The sequence below is a fragment of the Erythrolamprus reginae genome (genome assembly GCF_031021105.1).
Source record: "Erythrolamprus reginae isolate rEryReg1 chromosome 4 unlocalized genomic scaffold, rEryReg1.hap1 SUPER_4_unloc_2, whole genome shotgun sequence".
Lineage (NCBI taxonomy): Eukaryota > Metazoa > Chordata > Lepidosauria > Squamata > Dipsadidae > Erythrolamprus > Erythrolamprus reginae.
This window is the reverse complement of record NW_027248455.1, coordinates 4,486-20,690: the sequence shown is the minus strand read 5'-3', so window position 1 is coordinate 20,690 and position 16,205 is coordinate 4,486. Positions and strand designations below refer to the sequence as shown.

General features: G+C 44.5%; 1 pseudogene; it reads right to left on the bottom strand.

Annotated features, from left to right (window-relative positions):
• LOC139155221 (cilium assembly protein DZIP1-like) overlaps window positions 1–5,662 on the bottom strand; it is a 56,096-nt pseudogene extending 50,434 nt beyond the window's left edge.
• Window positions 5,663–16,205: the final 10,543 nt, after the last annotated feature.

The following is a 16,205-nucleotide window of genomic DNA, read 5'->3' as shown; positions in this document are numbered from 1 at the left end:
TTTATTTTGATCTCTAGATGATTTGATGTTTGTCATTATTTTGAATGACAGTTTTGTTCTGAAAACAAGTGCCATTTAAGTAATTTAATAGTAGAAAGATGGTGCAGGGAACTCAATCCCGAAACAAAAGGACTCAAAAAGACTTCTGATTAAAATGTATCAGTATTACAAACATTATAAGCATATGCTTTTAACATGCTTTTTGAAGTACAATGCATAAAAAGAAACTGAATTCTTCTAAATCACTACTGGTGACAGCTGATGGCAGTACCCAGTTGATGTGAGGCTCGATTACTGCAATGCACTCTACTTAGGGCTACCCTTGAAGAACGTTTAGAGACTTCAACTTGTCTAACATGCAGCTGCGCGAGTCGTGGTGGGCGTGCCTGGATAAACCCATATCAGTTCAACACTCCACAAGCTGCACTGGCTTCCAATTGGTCTCTGAACGCAATTCAAGGCATTGGTTATTACCTATAAAGCCCTACATACCTTAGGACCAGATTATTTACGGCACCGCCTGCTGCCACAAATGTCCCAGCAACCGATTAGATCGCAAAGTTGGCCTTCTGCAGGACCCGTTGGTCAGACAATGCCGGCTGGCGGGACCGCGGGGGACAGCCTTCTCTGTTGTGGCTCCCATGCTCTGGAACCAACTCCCCCCCCCAAAGACTGGTACTGCCCCCACTCTCCTTGTCTTCTGGAAAGCATTAAAAACACACTTGTCGGCAGGCTTGGGGCCGTTGAACGATAGTTCTCCACTCTGGCCACTACTATGTATGAGTGATGACTGTGCTTTTTTATTGGGTTTTAACTTTCCTATCTGTTTTTATAATATATACTGGGGTGTTTTAAATTTTGTAATTATTTTATTTATTGTAAGCCTCCCTGAGTCTGTCAGAAGGGCAGCGTATAAATTTTAATAAATAAATAAATAAATAAAATAATAAAGAGAATAATAATAACAATAATAATAATAAGTCGCTTTTTCAGCTACATTGTAAGACAATAAATAAATAAATAAAAATAATAATAAATGAATAAATGTAGTCCTAAGCCACTTTCTTTTCTGCTCCATCGTAAAATTATGAATAAAATTATAAAAATAATAAATAAATGAAGTCCTGCCACTTTTTTTTAACTCCATTGTAAAATTATAAATAAAATAAAAATAAATAAATAAATAAAGTCATAAGCCACTTTCTTTTTTTCAGCTCTATTGTAATTGTAAATCGTCACTACATGAGCTGTTCTAAGTCGAGGAAAACCTGTATGAACATCCCACCTCCCCAAAGCCATCAATAGCTCCACCCGCCAGCAGCAGACCTGGTGAGAGGTGGCCTGGGCCTGGAGCCTCCTTATCTGCTGGGTGTCGATCATCTTTTTGTAGTTCTTGCACTCCTCTTTGAGCAGCCGGATCTGCTGGGCCCCGAGGGCCCCGTCTTTAGCCAGCCGGTCTCGTTGAGCATCGGCGGCGCGGAGCAATTCCTGGCCGTCGCGGAGTTGGGCGCTGAGGTAATTTTGGGAGTGGAGCAGGTACTCGAGGCAGAGCTGGGCCAGGCGCAGGAGCTTGAGCAGGAGCGGGTCGGCGGGGCCCCTGCAGTGAGGGCAGCGCTCCTGGCCGACGTTGCAGAAGGTGACATGCTCCAGGTGCTCCTGCAGCACGCCTACGTTCACTTCGGCCGCCACGCGGTCCACATCCACGGTGCTCAGCCGGCGCCAATCCGGCTCTCCGCGCCGGAAACGGAATTGGAAAGGAGGCAGGGCCATCCCGGGGGGCGGAGAATAAATCGCTGCCGCCATCCGAGCCGGCTGCTTCGCCTGTTGGGACGGGAAAAAAACGGCAGTCCCGCGCCGCCAACTGCCAGGGATGTTGCCGTGGAAACCGAGGCGGCGTCGCCCCGGGGGGGGTCACGCGAGGAGGGGGGTCCCGGCTTACCGCCCACGAACAGGCCACGACGACCCTCGGGGAGAGTGTATCCAGGACGCTGGATGGCATTCAAACCGAAGCATTCAAACTGCCTTTTTTATCCAGATTGTTAGGGACCCAAACTATTAAAGAGGGTCCAGGACAGGTGGGCTTTGTTTGGCCCACTTGCCAGAGAAACCCGCGAACACAGATTTGATCTATCTATCTAACCTATTTAATCTATCTATCTATCTATCTATCTATCTATCTATCTAATCTAATCTATCTATTTATCCATCTTTATCCATATCTCTTCTGTCTATTCTATTACTTATCTATCTAATCTATTTAAATTATATCTATCTCGTTTGTCTGTCTGTCTGTCTCTATCTATCTATCTAATCTAATCTATCTATTTATCCATCTTTATCCATATCTCTTCTATCTATTCTATTACCTATCTATCTAATCTATTTAATCTATATCTCATCTGTCTGTCTGTCTGTCTGTCTGTCTGTCTGTCTCTATCTATCTATCTATCTCTTCTGTCTGTCTGTCTGTCTGTCTGTCTATTTGGATTTATATGCTGCCCCTCTCCAACGACTCGGGCAATCCAAAGTGTCTCAAGTAGGAGGAACCACTGGTGGAATCTACATAAAAAAAATTTCATGACATGCAAGCAAAATTGCCAGCTTCAGCTTTGACACATCCAAAAGTAAAAGGCAAAAAACCCCCACAACCTGATAATTTTGATTAATTATTATTATTAATGAAATTGCCAGCTGAGACTTTAGATCAATTAAAAAGGTGTAGAGAAACTGAGTTCAAGCATCAGTAATATTTAATCCTAGTTTCAGGGAGATTATTATCCACTGGATTTGTTTTGCTTTTGGAAACATCACTTTTACTGCAAGCACCCCTTTTGCACTTGCAACACTATAAGCACTACTAATTTCTGAAGCCTATAATAAAAAAACATCTGACATATAATAATCATTCAACACAATGGTGTTTTAAGATGCAGTCATATATACACTACTTAAAAAAATAAAGGGAACACTCCAAGAACACATCCTAGATCTGAATGAATGAAATATTCTCATTGAACACTTTGTTCTGTACAAAGTTGAATATGCTGACAGCATGTGAAATTGATTGTCAATCAGTGTTGCTTCCCAAGTGGACAGTTTAATTTCACAGAAGTTTGATTTACTTGGAATTATACTGTGTTGTTTAAGTGTTCCCTTTATTTTTTTGAGCAGTATATTATTGGGGGGATACATTATCATTCATGTAAAAACAAGTTTCCTATGACTTCCCACTTCCTTTGCTTTGCATTTCCAACACATTTGTCCAAATTAACAAGGAAAGGGGTGGGTTAATTTGGATTTTACTTGTGATTTGCTGATCAGCCAGTTGCTATTGTGAGGATTTCTGTATTATAGAATCTAAATTCAATCGTCTTTCAGCACCTTCCTTCGACTTCGATACGATTCTGTGATTACAGTCATGTACATACAAATATGTAAGTTATATATATTACATATATATTATATATATGTAAGTTACATATACATACAAATATGTAAGTTACGTACATAGTACATACGTATATGGAATATAATATACTGCTCAAAAAAATAAAGGAAACACTCAAATAACACATCCTAGATCTGAATGAATGAAATATTCTCATTGAATACTTTATTCTGTACAAAGTTGAATGTACACAACAGCATGTGAAATTGATTGTCAATCAGTGTTGCTTCCTAAGTGGACAGTTTGATTTCACAGAAGTTTGATTTACTTGTGTTATTTAAGTGTTCCCCTTTTTTTTTGAGCAGTATATATTATTGGGGGGGCACATTATCATTGATGTAAAAACAAGCTTCATTATGACTCCCTACTTCCTTCCCTTTGCATTTGAAACATATTTGTCCAAATTACCAAGGAAAAATGGCTGGTTAATTTGGATTTAACTTGTGATTTGCTGATCAGCCAGTTGCCTATTATTGTCAGGATTTCTGTATTATAGAATCTAAATCCAATTCTTTCAGCACCTTCTTTCGAGTTCAATATGATTCTGTGATTACAGTCATATACATACAAATATGTAAGTTACATATATGTAATGCATGTAATTTACATATTTATATGTATATGACTGTATACATATTCGCACAATTCTATCTCTGAAGAAATGAATTGCAATCCCATAACAATGCATACCCCTAAAATGGAGGGGGGGGGGAACCACAGTATTATTTTTTAATCCAATAAAACCTCACATTTAAAAAGTCAAATGAATATTAACCCAATATACAGCTCAGCCGCATGGCAATCTTGCTCTAATCGCATTTTTAAAAAGACAAAAAAGCCCCGCAATTCGAAGCGCTCCTTGCCCGCGAAGTTGAGAAAGCGAAGCAAGCCAGCGAGGACACGCCTGAAATCAAGCTTGATCCCAAAAGCCAAGTCAGATTTCAAAAGGAAAGGGAGGCGACAGCCGAGGCTCCCAGGCTTTTTAAAGGGAAGAAGCAAACGGGTTCCCTTCCAGCCTCGCTTTCTTCTTGGATTCGCACTCCCAAAGCCGGGGGCTGCAAAACCCGAATGGGCTCCCTCTGTTGGGTTGAGAGAGACGGGAAGATCCCGTCGTGAAGAAAGGAACTCTGCAAGGGATCGGCCGGCGGCAGAGCCGAGATTAAATCAAGACACCCCGCGCGATTTGGCCGTCCGCGTTAAAGGGCTTCCGAATGCGGCGATCCACCCGGACGCTGTGCTTCCCTTTCACTGGGATCGCGATCCGCTCGCATCACCTGGGTCGGCCGACGCTCCGGAGAAGCAGATTCCTCGGGTGCTCGACCCTGCCTCCTGCTCTTGCGCTTCCCGCAAGCGATCGCACGCCCACCCCGCCGCCGCCTTAAAATGCTTGGGCACTCCGCGATTTGCCTCGTGTCTTTCCTCCCGCTGCTCCAATCCGATTGTCCCCCACAGTCGGGATGGAGCGCATGGAGGCCAAGAAGAGGTCTTGGCCGGCAGAAAAGACCTGGATGCCGATGCATAAAGCGGCTCCTTCTATTCCTCCGGGAGTAAAATTCAAGAAGTGCTGCTGGGGATTAATTTGGGATCCGCCGATCATAGAAACCAAGCGCAGCCGGTGCATGCTACAGATTTGCGGTGTTTGGCTTTTTGCAGAAGCCGCTTCTGTGCAAACCCTGTCCCAAATGAATCGGGGGTAAATGTGGTGTCGAACTGTTCGTGAAGACTCGCTTTCTGGGGCATTCGTGCAAAAAAAGGGCCCGACTTTCGCTTATTCTATTGATCATGAGACCCACAAGCTGTAGGGGCCTTAGCCAAATATTGTACAAGGTCAGACATTGGTCAGTTTCGGAGTTGGGGCAGGTTTCCCGTGGGATGGAAGGGCAGGATCTTTTGGCACATCCAGTTGCTGGTTTGACTGAAAGTGAAAAAATCCTAAGCTTCAATTTCAATGGAAACAAGTCACCTAGGGATGCATGGGCATGGGAAAACTCAGCAAGTGAATATTGAAATGAATCAACCACACCTTGATTTCTTAGACATCAGTGAACTGGGACAGATCAGAAGTGGATACTTTCGGAAAAGAAGTTACCTGGACACACAAAGCCTTTCATAGACAGAAAATATAAGAACAGTTGTTGAGCTCAGTAGTGGGTTGCTACCGGTGCGATAGCGGTCTGCGCATGGGTAGCGGCTGCCAGATTGCATTTTGTGCATGACCGCTCCGGTGGCAGTCCTACAGACGCCGCCATCTCCCCCCCCCCAATTTTTCATATTTTTTGTTTCATGCACAAGCAAAATCTTTTGAGTGGACATGCATGCGCATGAGATTTCAGCAATTCTTTGCTTCCGTGTGTTGTGGTTCAGCCTGAGGCTGCTCAGGGACCGGCTTTGTCTCTGCTGGCTCCATGCCCGGAGGAGGATGACAGCGAAGAGGAGGGGGCTGAACAGTCGGACGGGGGAGAGGAAAATCAGGAATGGGGTGAAGGAGAACAGCATGAGAGCTTAGAGTCATTAAGTGATGAAGCACAAGCCATCATTGACATGCGCAGGAGACGTTCAGAGCAAAGAAAGGAGCAATTAAAGAGGTATTATCAGCACTGAATCAGGAACAGCTGGGCTTGGGTGTGGTCCTCCTTAGCAGGGGTTAAAAGGCAGGCAAGCCCTTGAAGCCATGTGGAGTGTTATCAGTGTGGAGTTGCGTTATCCTGTCTTGTTTATTGGCGTCTCTGTTCCTGGCTTGTGGCCCAGCAGCTTCGGAAGACCCGTGGGAGGTGTAGGTCTGCTATCTACTGCCTCGGCTTGGCAGCAAGAATTCTGTATTGCTGCATGGACTTTTGCCCTCATGGATATATCTGAAGATACAGCGTTTTCCTGTTTGTAAGGACATTTTCTGTTACCTGTGTTTTTATTGACTTTTATAAAACTGCCTTTGCCTTTTACCAGTGTGTCTGGCTTCTCTTTTTGGGTTGGTATTGGCTTCTGGAGTGACCCAGACAGAACACCGTGCATGCAAAAAAGTTGTCCAAATCTCACGCACGGGGTCCCCTTCCAAGATTTCAGTGTGTTTTTGTTTCATGTGCAGAAGCAAAAACACACTGGGGACGTGCACGCACGCAAGACGACTGAAGCTGGACGCGCAGTGCAACGGTAGCAGCGGCAATGGAAATCCGTCCCTGAGTACAATGTAGCTAATGGCCTAATAATACAATAATACAGGATGTGTTACAAAAGTAATGCAATTTTTAAAAAGTAATTTATTGAACAGATTTTCACAATCACTTTATTTTTTTCAAAGTACTGTCCTTGGGCCTCTACACATTTTTTCCAGTGACTGCCATGACTGGTACACGCCCTGGAAGGCGTTTTCAGAGACCTCTCGCAAGGTCTTTGTCACGGCTGATTGGATCTCTTCTATGGACGAAAAACGGGTTCCTTTCAGAGCTGGAAACAAAAAGAAGTCTGCTGAGGCGACGTCAGGACTACGGGGGACAGCTTTGGCACATGGTGTTTGGCCAGGAACTCACAAACTTGTAGCACGTTGTGGCAAGGCACATTTTTCGTCCATAGAAGAGATCCAATCAGCTGTGACGAAGACCTTGCGAGAGGTCCCCGAAGATGCCTTCCAGGGCGCATGCCGGTCATGGCAGTCACTGGAAAAAATGTGTAGAGGCCAAAGGGCAGTACTTTGAAGAGTTTTACATGTTTGTGCAAATTTATTGAATAAACAACGTTTTTTAAAAATTGCATTACTTTTGGAACGCACCCTATATGTCTGTTTTATGGAGTTCGATGTGCTGGTTCCAAAATATGCTTAGTTTTGCTCCATTGCATAAAGTGTCTGATATAGAAGCGTTTTTGTTATTACATTATTTCGACATTTTCAATGTATGTAGTAATTACTGTTTTCTTAATGTCGCCAGTATATTTTCTATACCTTATAACACTGATGATGAACCTTTTTCCTCAGGTGCCAAAAGAGCATGGGTGCGCACTATCAGGTATAGGCAAGTGTCCATATTCATAATTTAATCACTAGGGAATGTGAAAACAGCTTCCCCCATCCCCCCAGAGGCCCTCTGGGAGCCGGAAATGGCCTGTTTCCCAACTTCTGGTGGCCCAGTAGGCTCACGTTTTGCCCTCCCCAGGCTCTAAAGGCTTTCCTGGAGCCAGGAAAGGGTAAAAATGCTCTTCCCCATCGCCCAAGAGACTCTGGAAACTAAAAATTCCTTCCAGAGCCTCTGTGCGAGCCAAAAATCAGCTGGCCGGCACAGACATGTACATTGGAGCTGAGCTAGGGCAATGGTCCATGTGCTAGCAGATATGGCTCTGCGTGCCACCTGTGGCACCCACGCCATAGGTTCGCCATCACTGCCTTATAATAATGATGCTGCTCTGTGGAAACTATGCACGCTAAAGAAAAACTATATACATTTTTGAAATCAGAACAAAAAATGATTCAGAAAATTACAAGGTCAACTGTGATGATTAAAAAAAAAAATTTGTACACCTGTGTTACTGTTTTTTTAATATTAAGTATTGCATATAAATCCAATAAATCTAATCTAATCTAATCTCCACTACGAGGGTGAGAGAAACTTTGGCCGCTGGGGTTGGCAGTTTTTACCTGGGAAGTTTAGGGACTTGGGCGAGAAGAAGGGACTTGCGGCGGGGCAGAGGCAGGAAGGGAATCCATAGACACGGGTTAAAGCAGGGGTAAGCAAAGTTGGCTCTTCTATGACGTGGACTTGAACTCCCAGAATTCCTGAGCTAGCATAACTGGCTCAGGAATTCTGGGAGTTGAAGTCCACAAGTCATAGAAGAGCCAACTTTGCCTACCCCTGGGTTATACTGCTCGCGTTCTATTAACCTTCTTCCTATAGAGCTAAAAACATGGCCTCACTTGGGATCATTGCAAAGGTGGGAGAGGAAGTTACAGCCTTCCTTGCAGAAGGGGCTACAATGAAATATTATTTGTTTGTTTGTAAGTATTGATGATATACAGAGGTATAATAATATTCATATACTGTACATGATACTGGTAAAAGAGAAACTCAAACAACTAATAAACAAACTCAGTATGACTATGATATGACCAGGGCCGCAATCAGGAATTTTGGGGCCCCATACAGCCTACGTGTCTCTCCCCCCCCCCCCGCCATTTTAAAACTACTTTATTTTGCGACATACCAATTATGTATTAAATTTACCTTTCACCAAAAAAAATTAAACCCTGCCACTACAACAAGGTACACTTGTTTGACAGATTAATAATATGAGTCATTTTGTTAAATCTTTTGGTCAAGTATGTTTATTACTATAGTGCAAATATGACATCATAAAGGAAAGCACAGTGAACTGTAAACATATACAAATATTTCGGCTGCTATCTACTCTTTTAAGCAGGAATCCCAAGTGTAGGAAGATCTCCATATTGTCAAAAATGCAATACAGTAATTCTTCAGATCTGAGAGTCCCAAAACTCAGAGACACTCATGTCTCATGTCTCATATAGCCAGTTTCTTTCCATCCAGATCCATACTCTCATTCAGATCCATATTCTCCAGGCTCTGGGTAAACTCTTAAATTGCATCATTTGTCCAGCCTGCCCTTTCCATTAATAAAATAGAGTTGAGGAAAACCTTTGAAAAAAATAATATTTTTAACTTGCAACATCTACAGAGTATATGTGTGTTGGGGATGAGGTTAAAATCTACAAGATGATGGTGCAGGTTAACTCTTTTGCTATGTGTCAATGCTGCATACATATACAAAAGGGACAGAACTTAGATTGTGACAACCCCCACAATCCACTCAGCACCTTTTAATCCCAACTGAAGCAAATCAGATCAAAGCAGTTGCTTTTAAAGACATCATATTAAAAGGTTCTGACATTTTAGAATGTCCAGCTTTACTTACATTCCACTAGTCCTCCTGGATGGGCATAGCCAATGCATCACTCACTTCCACCAGTCACATGACCCCCAAGCCACACCTACCCAGCTGGTCATTACGGCAGAGAACCGGTTGTTAAAAACCATCAGGAACCACAAAACCCTTTTGACATCTCTATCTCTGTCCCACTCCCTCTCCCTCCCTCTCTGTATCTCTCTGTCCTTGCCCTGGCTGCTTCTCCATCCCCCACCGTTGACTTTATCTTCTCAGGCCAGGCGAAGAGTGACTAAGAGGGGAGGGCGAAGGGTGGGGTCAACCAGTGGTAGGATCATCCAACAGGGAGCCATAGCAGAGGACCCAAAGAGCCCCATGAGGCTCTGGAACTGCAGATTGCTGACACCTGTCCTAGATCTAGAGTCTTAAGCAAGGGATGGAATACCTTTCTGGATGAATTCTGGATTGCTTCTTCAGATACTTCCTGCAAAGCAACATGATCTCAGTAGACAAGACTAGGACTCTTGCATTTGATAGCGTATGGTCAGATATAATCGGGCCCAGGAAAAAGAGCCTAGGTTTTAAATCAAGAAGCTCATGGCCCCTTTCTAGCCCTACTCTTATATCCTTATCTCTATATAGACTAACAATAAATGTCTACCAAATTTTCAACAAAGATATTTAATTGTCCATAAATATTACTGTCATTTTTCCTCCTGTTTATGGATGGATGGAATTTATTTATTTATTTATTTATTTATTTATTTATCCAATACACAAATACATAGGAAGAAAATAGATATGTGGTAATATATATAAGGGTAAAAGTGAACTTAGAGGAGAGGATATATGAAAGGAAGAGACTATATATCATAGGTGAAATAAAGGAAAGACAATTGGACAGGGGAGAAAAGGCACACCAGTGCACTTATGTACGCCCTTTACTGGCCTCTTAGGAACCTGGAGAGGTCAATCGTGGAGAGTCTAAGGGAGAAATGTTGGGGTTTAGGGGTTGACACTATTGAGTCCGGTAATGAGTTCCACGCTTCGATAACTCGATTGTTGAAATCATATTTTTTACAGTCAAGTTTGGAACGGTTCGTATTAAGTTTGAATCTGTTGCGTGCTCTTGTGTTGTTGTGGTTGAAGCTGAAGTAGTCATTGACCGGTAGGACATTGCAGCATATGATCTTGTGGGCAATACTCAAATCGTGTTTTAGGCGCTGTAGTTCTAAGCTTTCTAGGCCCAGGATTGTTAGTCTATTTTCGTAGGATATTCTGTTTCGAGTGGAGGAGTGAAGGGCTCTTCTGGTGAAATATCTTTGGACATTTTCAAGGGTGTTGATGTCTGAGATGTGGTATGGGTTCCAGACAGATGAGCAGTAGTCTAGGATGGGTCTGGCAAAAGTTTTGTAGGCTGTTGTGAGTAGTGTGAGATTGCCTGAGCAGAAGCTGCGTAGGATCAGGTTAACAACTTTAGAAGCTTTTTTGGCGATATAGTTGCAGTGGGCTTTAGCACTTAGGTCATTCGATATTAGTATTCCAAGGTCTTTTACTGAGTGTGGGTTAGCAGTGAGTGATTGTCTAGTATTCCCAGGTGATTGATCCTAGAAACAATACAGCTTATCCCACCGAGAATTGCCCAAATTCTTGGTTTTATGTTTGTTCTAGTAATATTCTACACACTGACTTCACAATTGAAAGTTATGACACATTTTGGCTGTTAGAGAAGCTACATAATCACACAAGTAGACCATAACCTACTACTAGATAAAGTAAAAATATTTGGGTTATACAGCAACCAGATGGATTTGAAACTGACTGACCAACTGCACTTGTTGGGGTTCAGGGGAAAGGGAGGGTCTTGATTTGATTTGATTTATTAGATTTGTATGCCGCCCCTCTCCGGAGACTCGGGGCGGCTTCTCTTTCTGCTCAACATCCACATGGACAATTGGTGGGCCACTGTGTGACACAGAATGCTGGACTCGATGGGCTTTGGCCTGATTCAACATGGCTCTTCTTATGTTCTTATGCACTCAACGTGTAGTGCTCAATGGAATTGTATCTATCTACATGGAGGGAAGTAACCAGCAGAATATCCCAAGGTTCGGTTTTAGGTACACTACTCTACAATATCTTCATCAATGACTTGGAGGAGGGGATAGATGGGGAACTCATCAAATTTGCAGATGACACCAAACTGGCAGGAATAGCCAACACTCCAGAAGATAGGCTCAAGATACAGAAGGATCTTGGCAAACTTAAACATTGGCCGCTATCTAACAAAATGAAATTCAATGTTGAAAAAAAGAAAGGTTCTACATTCAGGCAAGAAAACAAAATGCACAGGTACAGTATATTTGGTACATTATTCAACAGTAGCAATTGTGAGAGGGATCTTTGAGTCTTAGTGGACAACCATTTAAATATGAGCCAGCAGTGTGCAGTAACTGCCAAAAAAGCCAATACAATTCTAGGATGCATTAACAGAGGGATAGAATCAAGATCACATGAAGGGTTAATATCACTTTATAAGGCCTTGATAAGGCCACACTTGGAATACTGCATTCAGTTTTAATCGCCACAATACAAAAATATGTTGAGACTCTAGACTCTAGAGAAGAGCAACAAAGATGATTAGGGGACTGGAGGCTAAAAAATATGAAAAACGGTTGCAGGAACTGGGTATGTCTAGTTTAATGAAAAGAAGGACTAAGGGTAACATGATAGCACTGTTCCAATATCTCAGAGGTTGCCACAAAGAAGAGGGAGTCAAGCTATTCTATAAAAGGGTAGAACAAGAAGCAATGGGTGGAAACTAAACAAGGGGAAAAGCAACTTAGAACTAAGGAAAAATTTCCTGACAGTGGAACAGCTTGCCTCCAGAAGTTGTGAATGTCCCAACACTGGAAGTTTTTAAGAAGATGTTAGATAATCATCTGATAATAGCTGTAAATAAAACCCGATGTTCCCAGAATTAACTTTATTCATAAGATTATGATAGCAACAACTTGACCTTAGTTTTACTGGAACTATAGAAGAACCATTGTACCTACCTGAACGGTCTTCTCAGTGTACTGGAAGGAGAGTCCAATATGGGTTATTCTCAATCCTATTGGTCGAGACTGAGTTTAAAATTAACATAATATTAGGCACCGCCCCTTGCCTGCCCCCAGTGAGCTCAGTTTTAAAAACGAAAGGTAATATAATCCAACACAATTTTATTGAGCCAATATCTATATATATATATATAACATTAAGCAAAACCAACCAAACCCAGCTTCCCTGAAACAATCCAATGCTGGGTGGGTTTGGACTCTCCTTCCAGTGCACTGAGAAGACCGTTCAGGTAGGTACAACGGTTCTTCTCCATTGCATCTGGAAGGAGAGTCCAATATGGGATATACCCAAGTTTCAATTTAATGGGAGGGAGATTGTTAAGTCAGGGCAGCTGGAGAGGAACACACCCTCTGTAATACCCTTCTCCCAAAAGATGCCTCAGCTGAAGCATAGGCATCCAGTCTATAATGTCTAGTGAATGTAGAAGGTGTCTTCCACGTCGCAGCCCGGCATATGTCCTCGATCGAGGCTTGAGTTCTCCAAGCTGCTGACGTGGCTGCACTGCGAGTAGAGTGCGCCGTGACCCCTTGAGGTGGATTCTGAGCTCTAGCCTTATACGCCGCCCCTATGCAGTCCCGGATCCATCGGCTGATTGAACTGGGAGAGACGCCCAGGCCCATTTTTGGTTCTGCAAACGAAACAAACAACGACTCGGACCTTCTAAAGGGCTCGGTTCTTCTAATGTAGATTTTAACTGCTCGTCTAACATCTAGTTTGTGCCACCTAAGTTCTGTAGGGTGGCTTCCGTGCGAGCAAAAGTCCGGCAAGATTAGTTCTTGTTTCCTGTGGAATAACGAGTTGACCTTAGGAAGAAAGGTCGGGTCCAAACGTAGGACTACCCGGTCCGGATAAAAGATACAAAGGTCTGGTCTGATGGACAACGCAGACAAATCCGATACACGTCTGGCTGATGTGACAGCCACTAAAAAGGCCGTCTTGATGGAAAGAAATTTGAGCTGGATGGATCTCAAAGGCTCAAAGGGTGGACCAGTCAGAGCCTTCAGCACCAGAGATAAGTCCCACGATGGAAACCTATGCAGAGGCGGAGGGTGTTTGTTAGTAGCACCTCTGAGAAAGTCCCGTATCCAAGGGTGAATTGCCAAAGACTGGTATTCCGGTAGCCGAATAACGGTTTCCAATGGCGCCACCTGTCTCCTAAGGGTGTTTGGAGACAGTCCTTTTTCAAGGCCTGATTGCAAAAATTCTAGTACAGTAAGTATTTGGGCCCTTTCCGGTTCCATGTCTTTTCCGTTGCAGAACTTACAAAAGGCCGACCACGTAGCCTGGTAAATCCTGGAGGTGGATGGCCGGCGGGCAGCCTGCATTGTGGCAATGATACTGTCCGGTAAACAATGCTCCCTCAGTTTGTTCCTTTCAAATGCCAAACGGCTAATTGGAACTATTGAGGGTCTGGGTGATAGGCCAGCTTGACCTCAGGGCGTCGACTTTCTCCACCGTGTGTGAGTGGAACCGAGAATAGAACCTGGGGAGCTGTGTATTGGTGTGAGAGGCGAACAAGTCCACCAGCGGTGTCCCGAATCGTAGTGTGATCCTGTGGAACAACTGCGGATCCAGCCTCCACTCCGTGGGGTCTAAGGTGGTTCGGCTTAGCCAATCGGCCTGGACATTGTTGACGCCTGCTATGTGCTCCGCAGATAGAGAAGCCAGGTTGTTCTCGGCCCAGTTGAAGAGGGCCATTGTCTCCCTCATGAGGCGAGGTGACCTCGTGCCTCCCTGATGGTTGAGGTAAGCTTTTGTTGCCACATTGTCCGTTAGGACTAACACATGTTCCCCTTGAACCAAGGCCACAAAGTGTTGGAGCGCTAAAAACACAGCCCTGAGCTCTAGGAGGTTGATGTTCACAGGGTTGAGGTCCTCCTTGGTCCAAAGTCCTTGTGCCACCTGGAGGCCGATGTGTGCGCCCCAACCCGACAAACTGGCATCTGTAGTCATGACTCAAGCTCAACCCGGATAAGACGGAGTGGCTGTGGGTTCTGCCTCCCAAGGACAATCCCATCTGTCCGTCCATCACCCTGGGGGGGGAATTATTGACCCCCTCAGAGAGGGTCCGCAACTTGGGCGTCCTCCTCGATCCACAGCTCACATTAGAACAACATCTTTCAGCTGTGGCGAGGGGGGCGTTTGCCCAGGTTCGCCTGGTGCACCAGTTGCGGCCCTATCTGGACCGGGACTCATTGCTCACAGTCACTCATGCCCTCATCACCTCGAGGTTCGACTACTGTAATGCTCTCTACATGGGGCTACCTTTGAAAAGTGTTCGGAAACTTCAGATCGTGCAAAATGCAGCTGCGAGAGCAGTCATGGGCCTACCTAGGTATGCCCATGTTTCACCATCACTCCGCAGTCTGCATTGGTTGCCGATCAGTTTCCGGTCACAATTCAAAGTGTTGGTTATGACCTTTAAAGCCCTTCATGGCATTGGACCAGAATATCTCCGAGACCGCCTCCTGCCGCACGAATCCCAGCGACCGATTAGGTCCCACAGAGTGGGCCTTCTCCGGGTCCCGTCAACTAAACAATGTCGGTTGGCGGGCCCCAGGGGAAGAGCCTTCTCTGTGGCGGCCCCGGCCCTCTGGAACCAACTCCCCCCGGAGATTAGAACTGCCCCTACTCTTCCTGCCTTCCGTAAACTCCTTAAAACCCACCTTTGCCGTCAGGCATGGGGGAACTGAAACATCTCCCCCTGGGCACGTTTAATTTATGCATGGTATGTCTGTGTGTGTGACTGTTAGCATATGGGTTTTTTTAAATATTTAAATATTTTAAATTTGTCTGATTGCTTATGATTTGTTTTTTACATGTTGTGAGCCGCCCCGAGTCTTCGGAAAGGGGCGGCATACAAATCTAAGTAATAAAATAAAATAAAATAAATAAATATTTGATTGTGAGTCTGGAAGGAACAACCCTGGAACAGGGCTGGTGAAGTCCACCAGGCCAAAGAGGATTTGACCCTCTGTGGGGGCTTGATTTGCTGGTTTGGCTGACTTAGTTTTGCCTTCTGGGCCAGCAGCAGAAATCATTGTAATGGGCGAATGTGATGCCTGGCCCACGGGACAATCCCTATACACGAGACCATGGTTCCCAGCACCTTGGACAAAAAGGCTAGGGATACCTTTGGTTGTCTCTGGATGGAAGCTATCAAGGCCAAGATATTGTCCAGCCTGTCTGGTGAAAGTGACACGATGCTCGTAGTGGTGTCTATTACTGACCCCAGATGTAGCAGCCTTGTAGAGGGGATCAATTGGCTCTTGGGAAAATTGATGGTAAAGCCGTGTTCTTCCAGAACCTTCATTGTAAGGTGGAGGTCTCGGTGCGCCCCTGCCTGGGACTTGGACAAAACGATTATATCGTCCAAGTATGCCATCAGGCGGATGGACCGCGCACGCAGATGCGCTGTGAGCACATCCAGCAACCTCGTGAAGGTGCGAGGGGCCAATGATAGGCCGAATGGCATGGCCCGGTACTGATAATGTGTCCCCCCCCCCCCCAGAATCGTAGATACTTGCGATGTGGTGGAAATATCGGCACGTGCAGATAAGCCTCCTTCAGGTCTAAGGAGGTAAGGAAGTCCTGAGGGCGTACTGCCGCTAGGATGGTATGCAGGGTGTGCATCCTGAATCTCCGGTAAAGAATGAATTGATTTAATTGTTTCAGATTCAGAATTAAGCGACAGCCCCCGGATGCCTTGGGGACTATGAACACCATAGAGTAAAATCCCGTGCCCTCT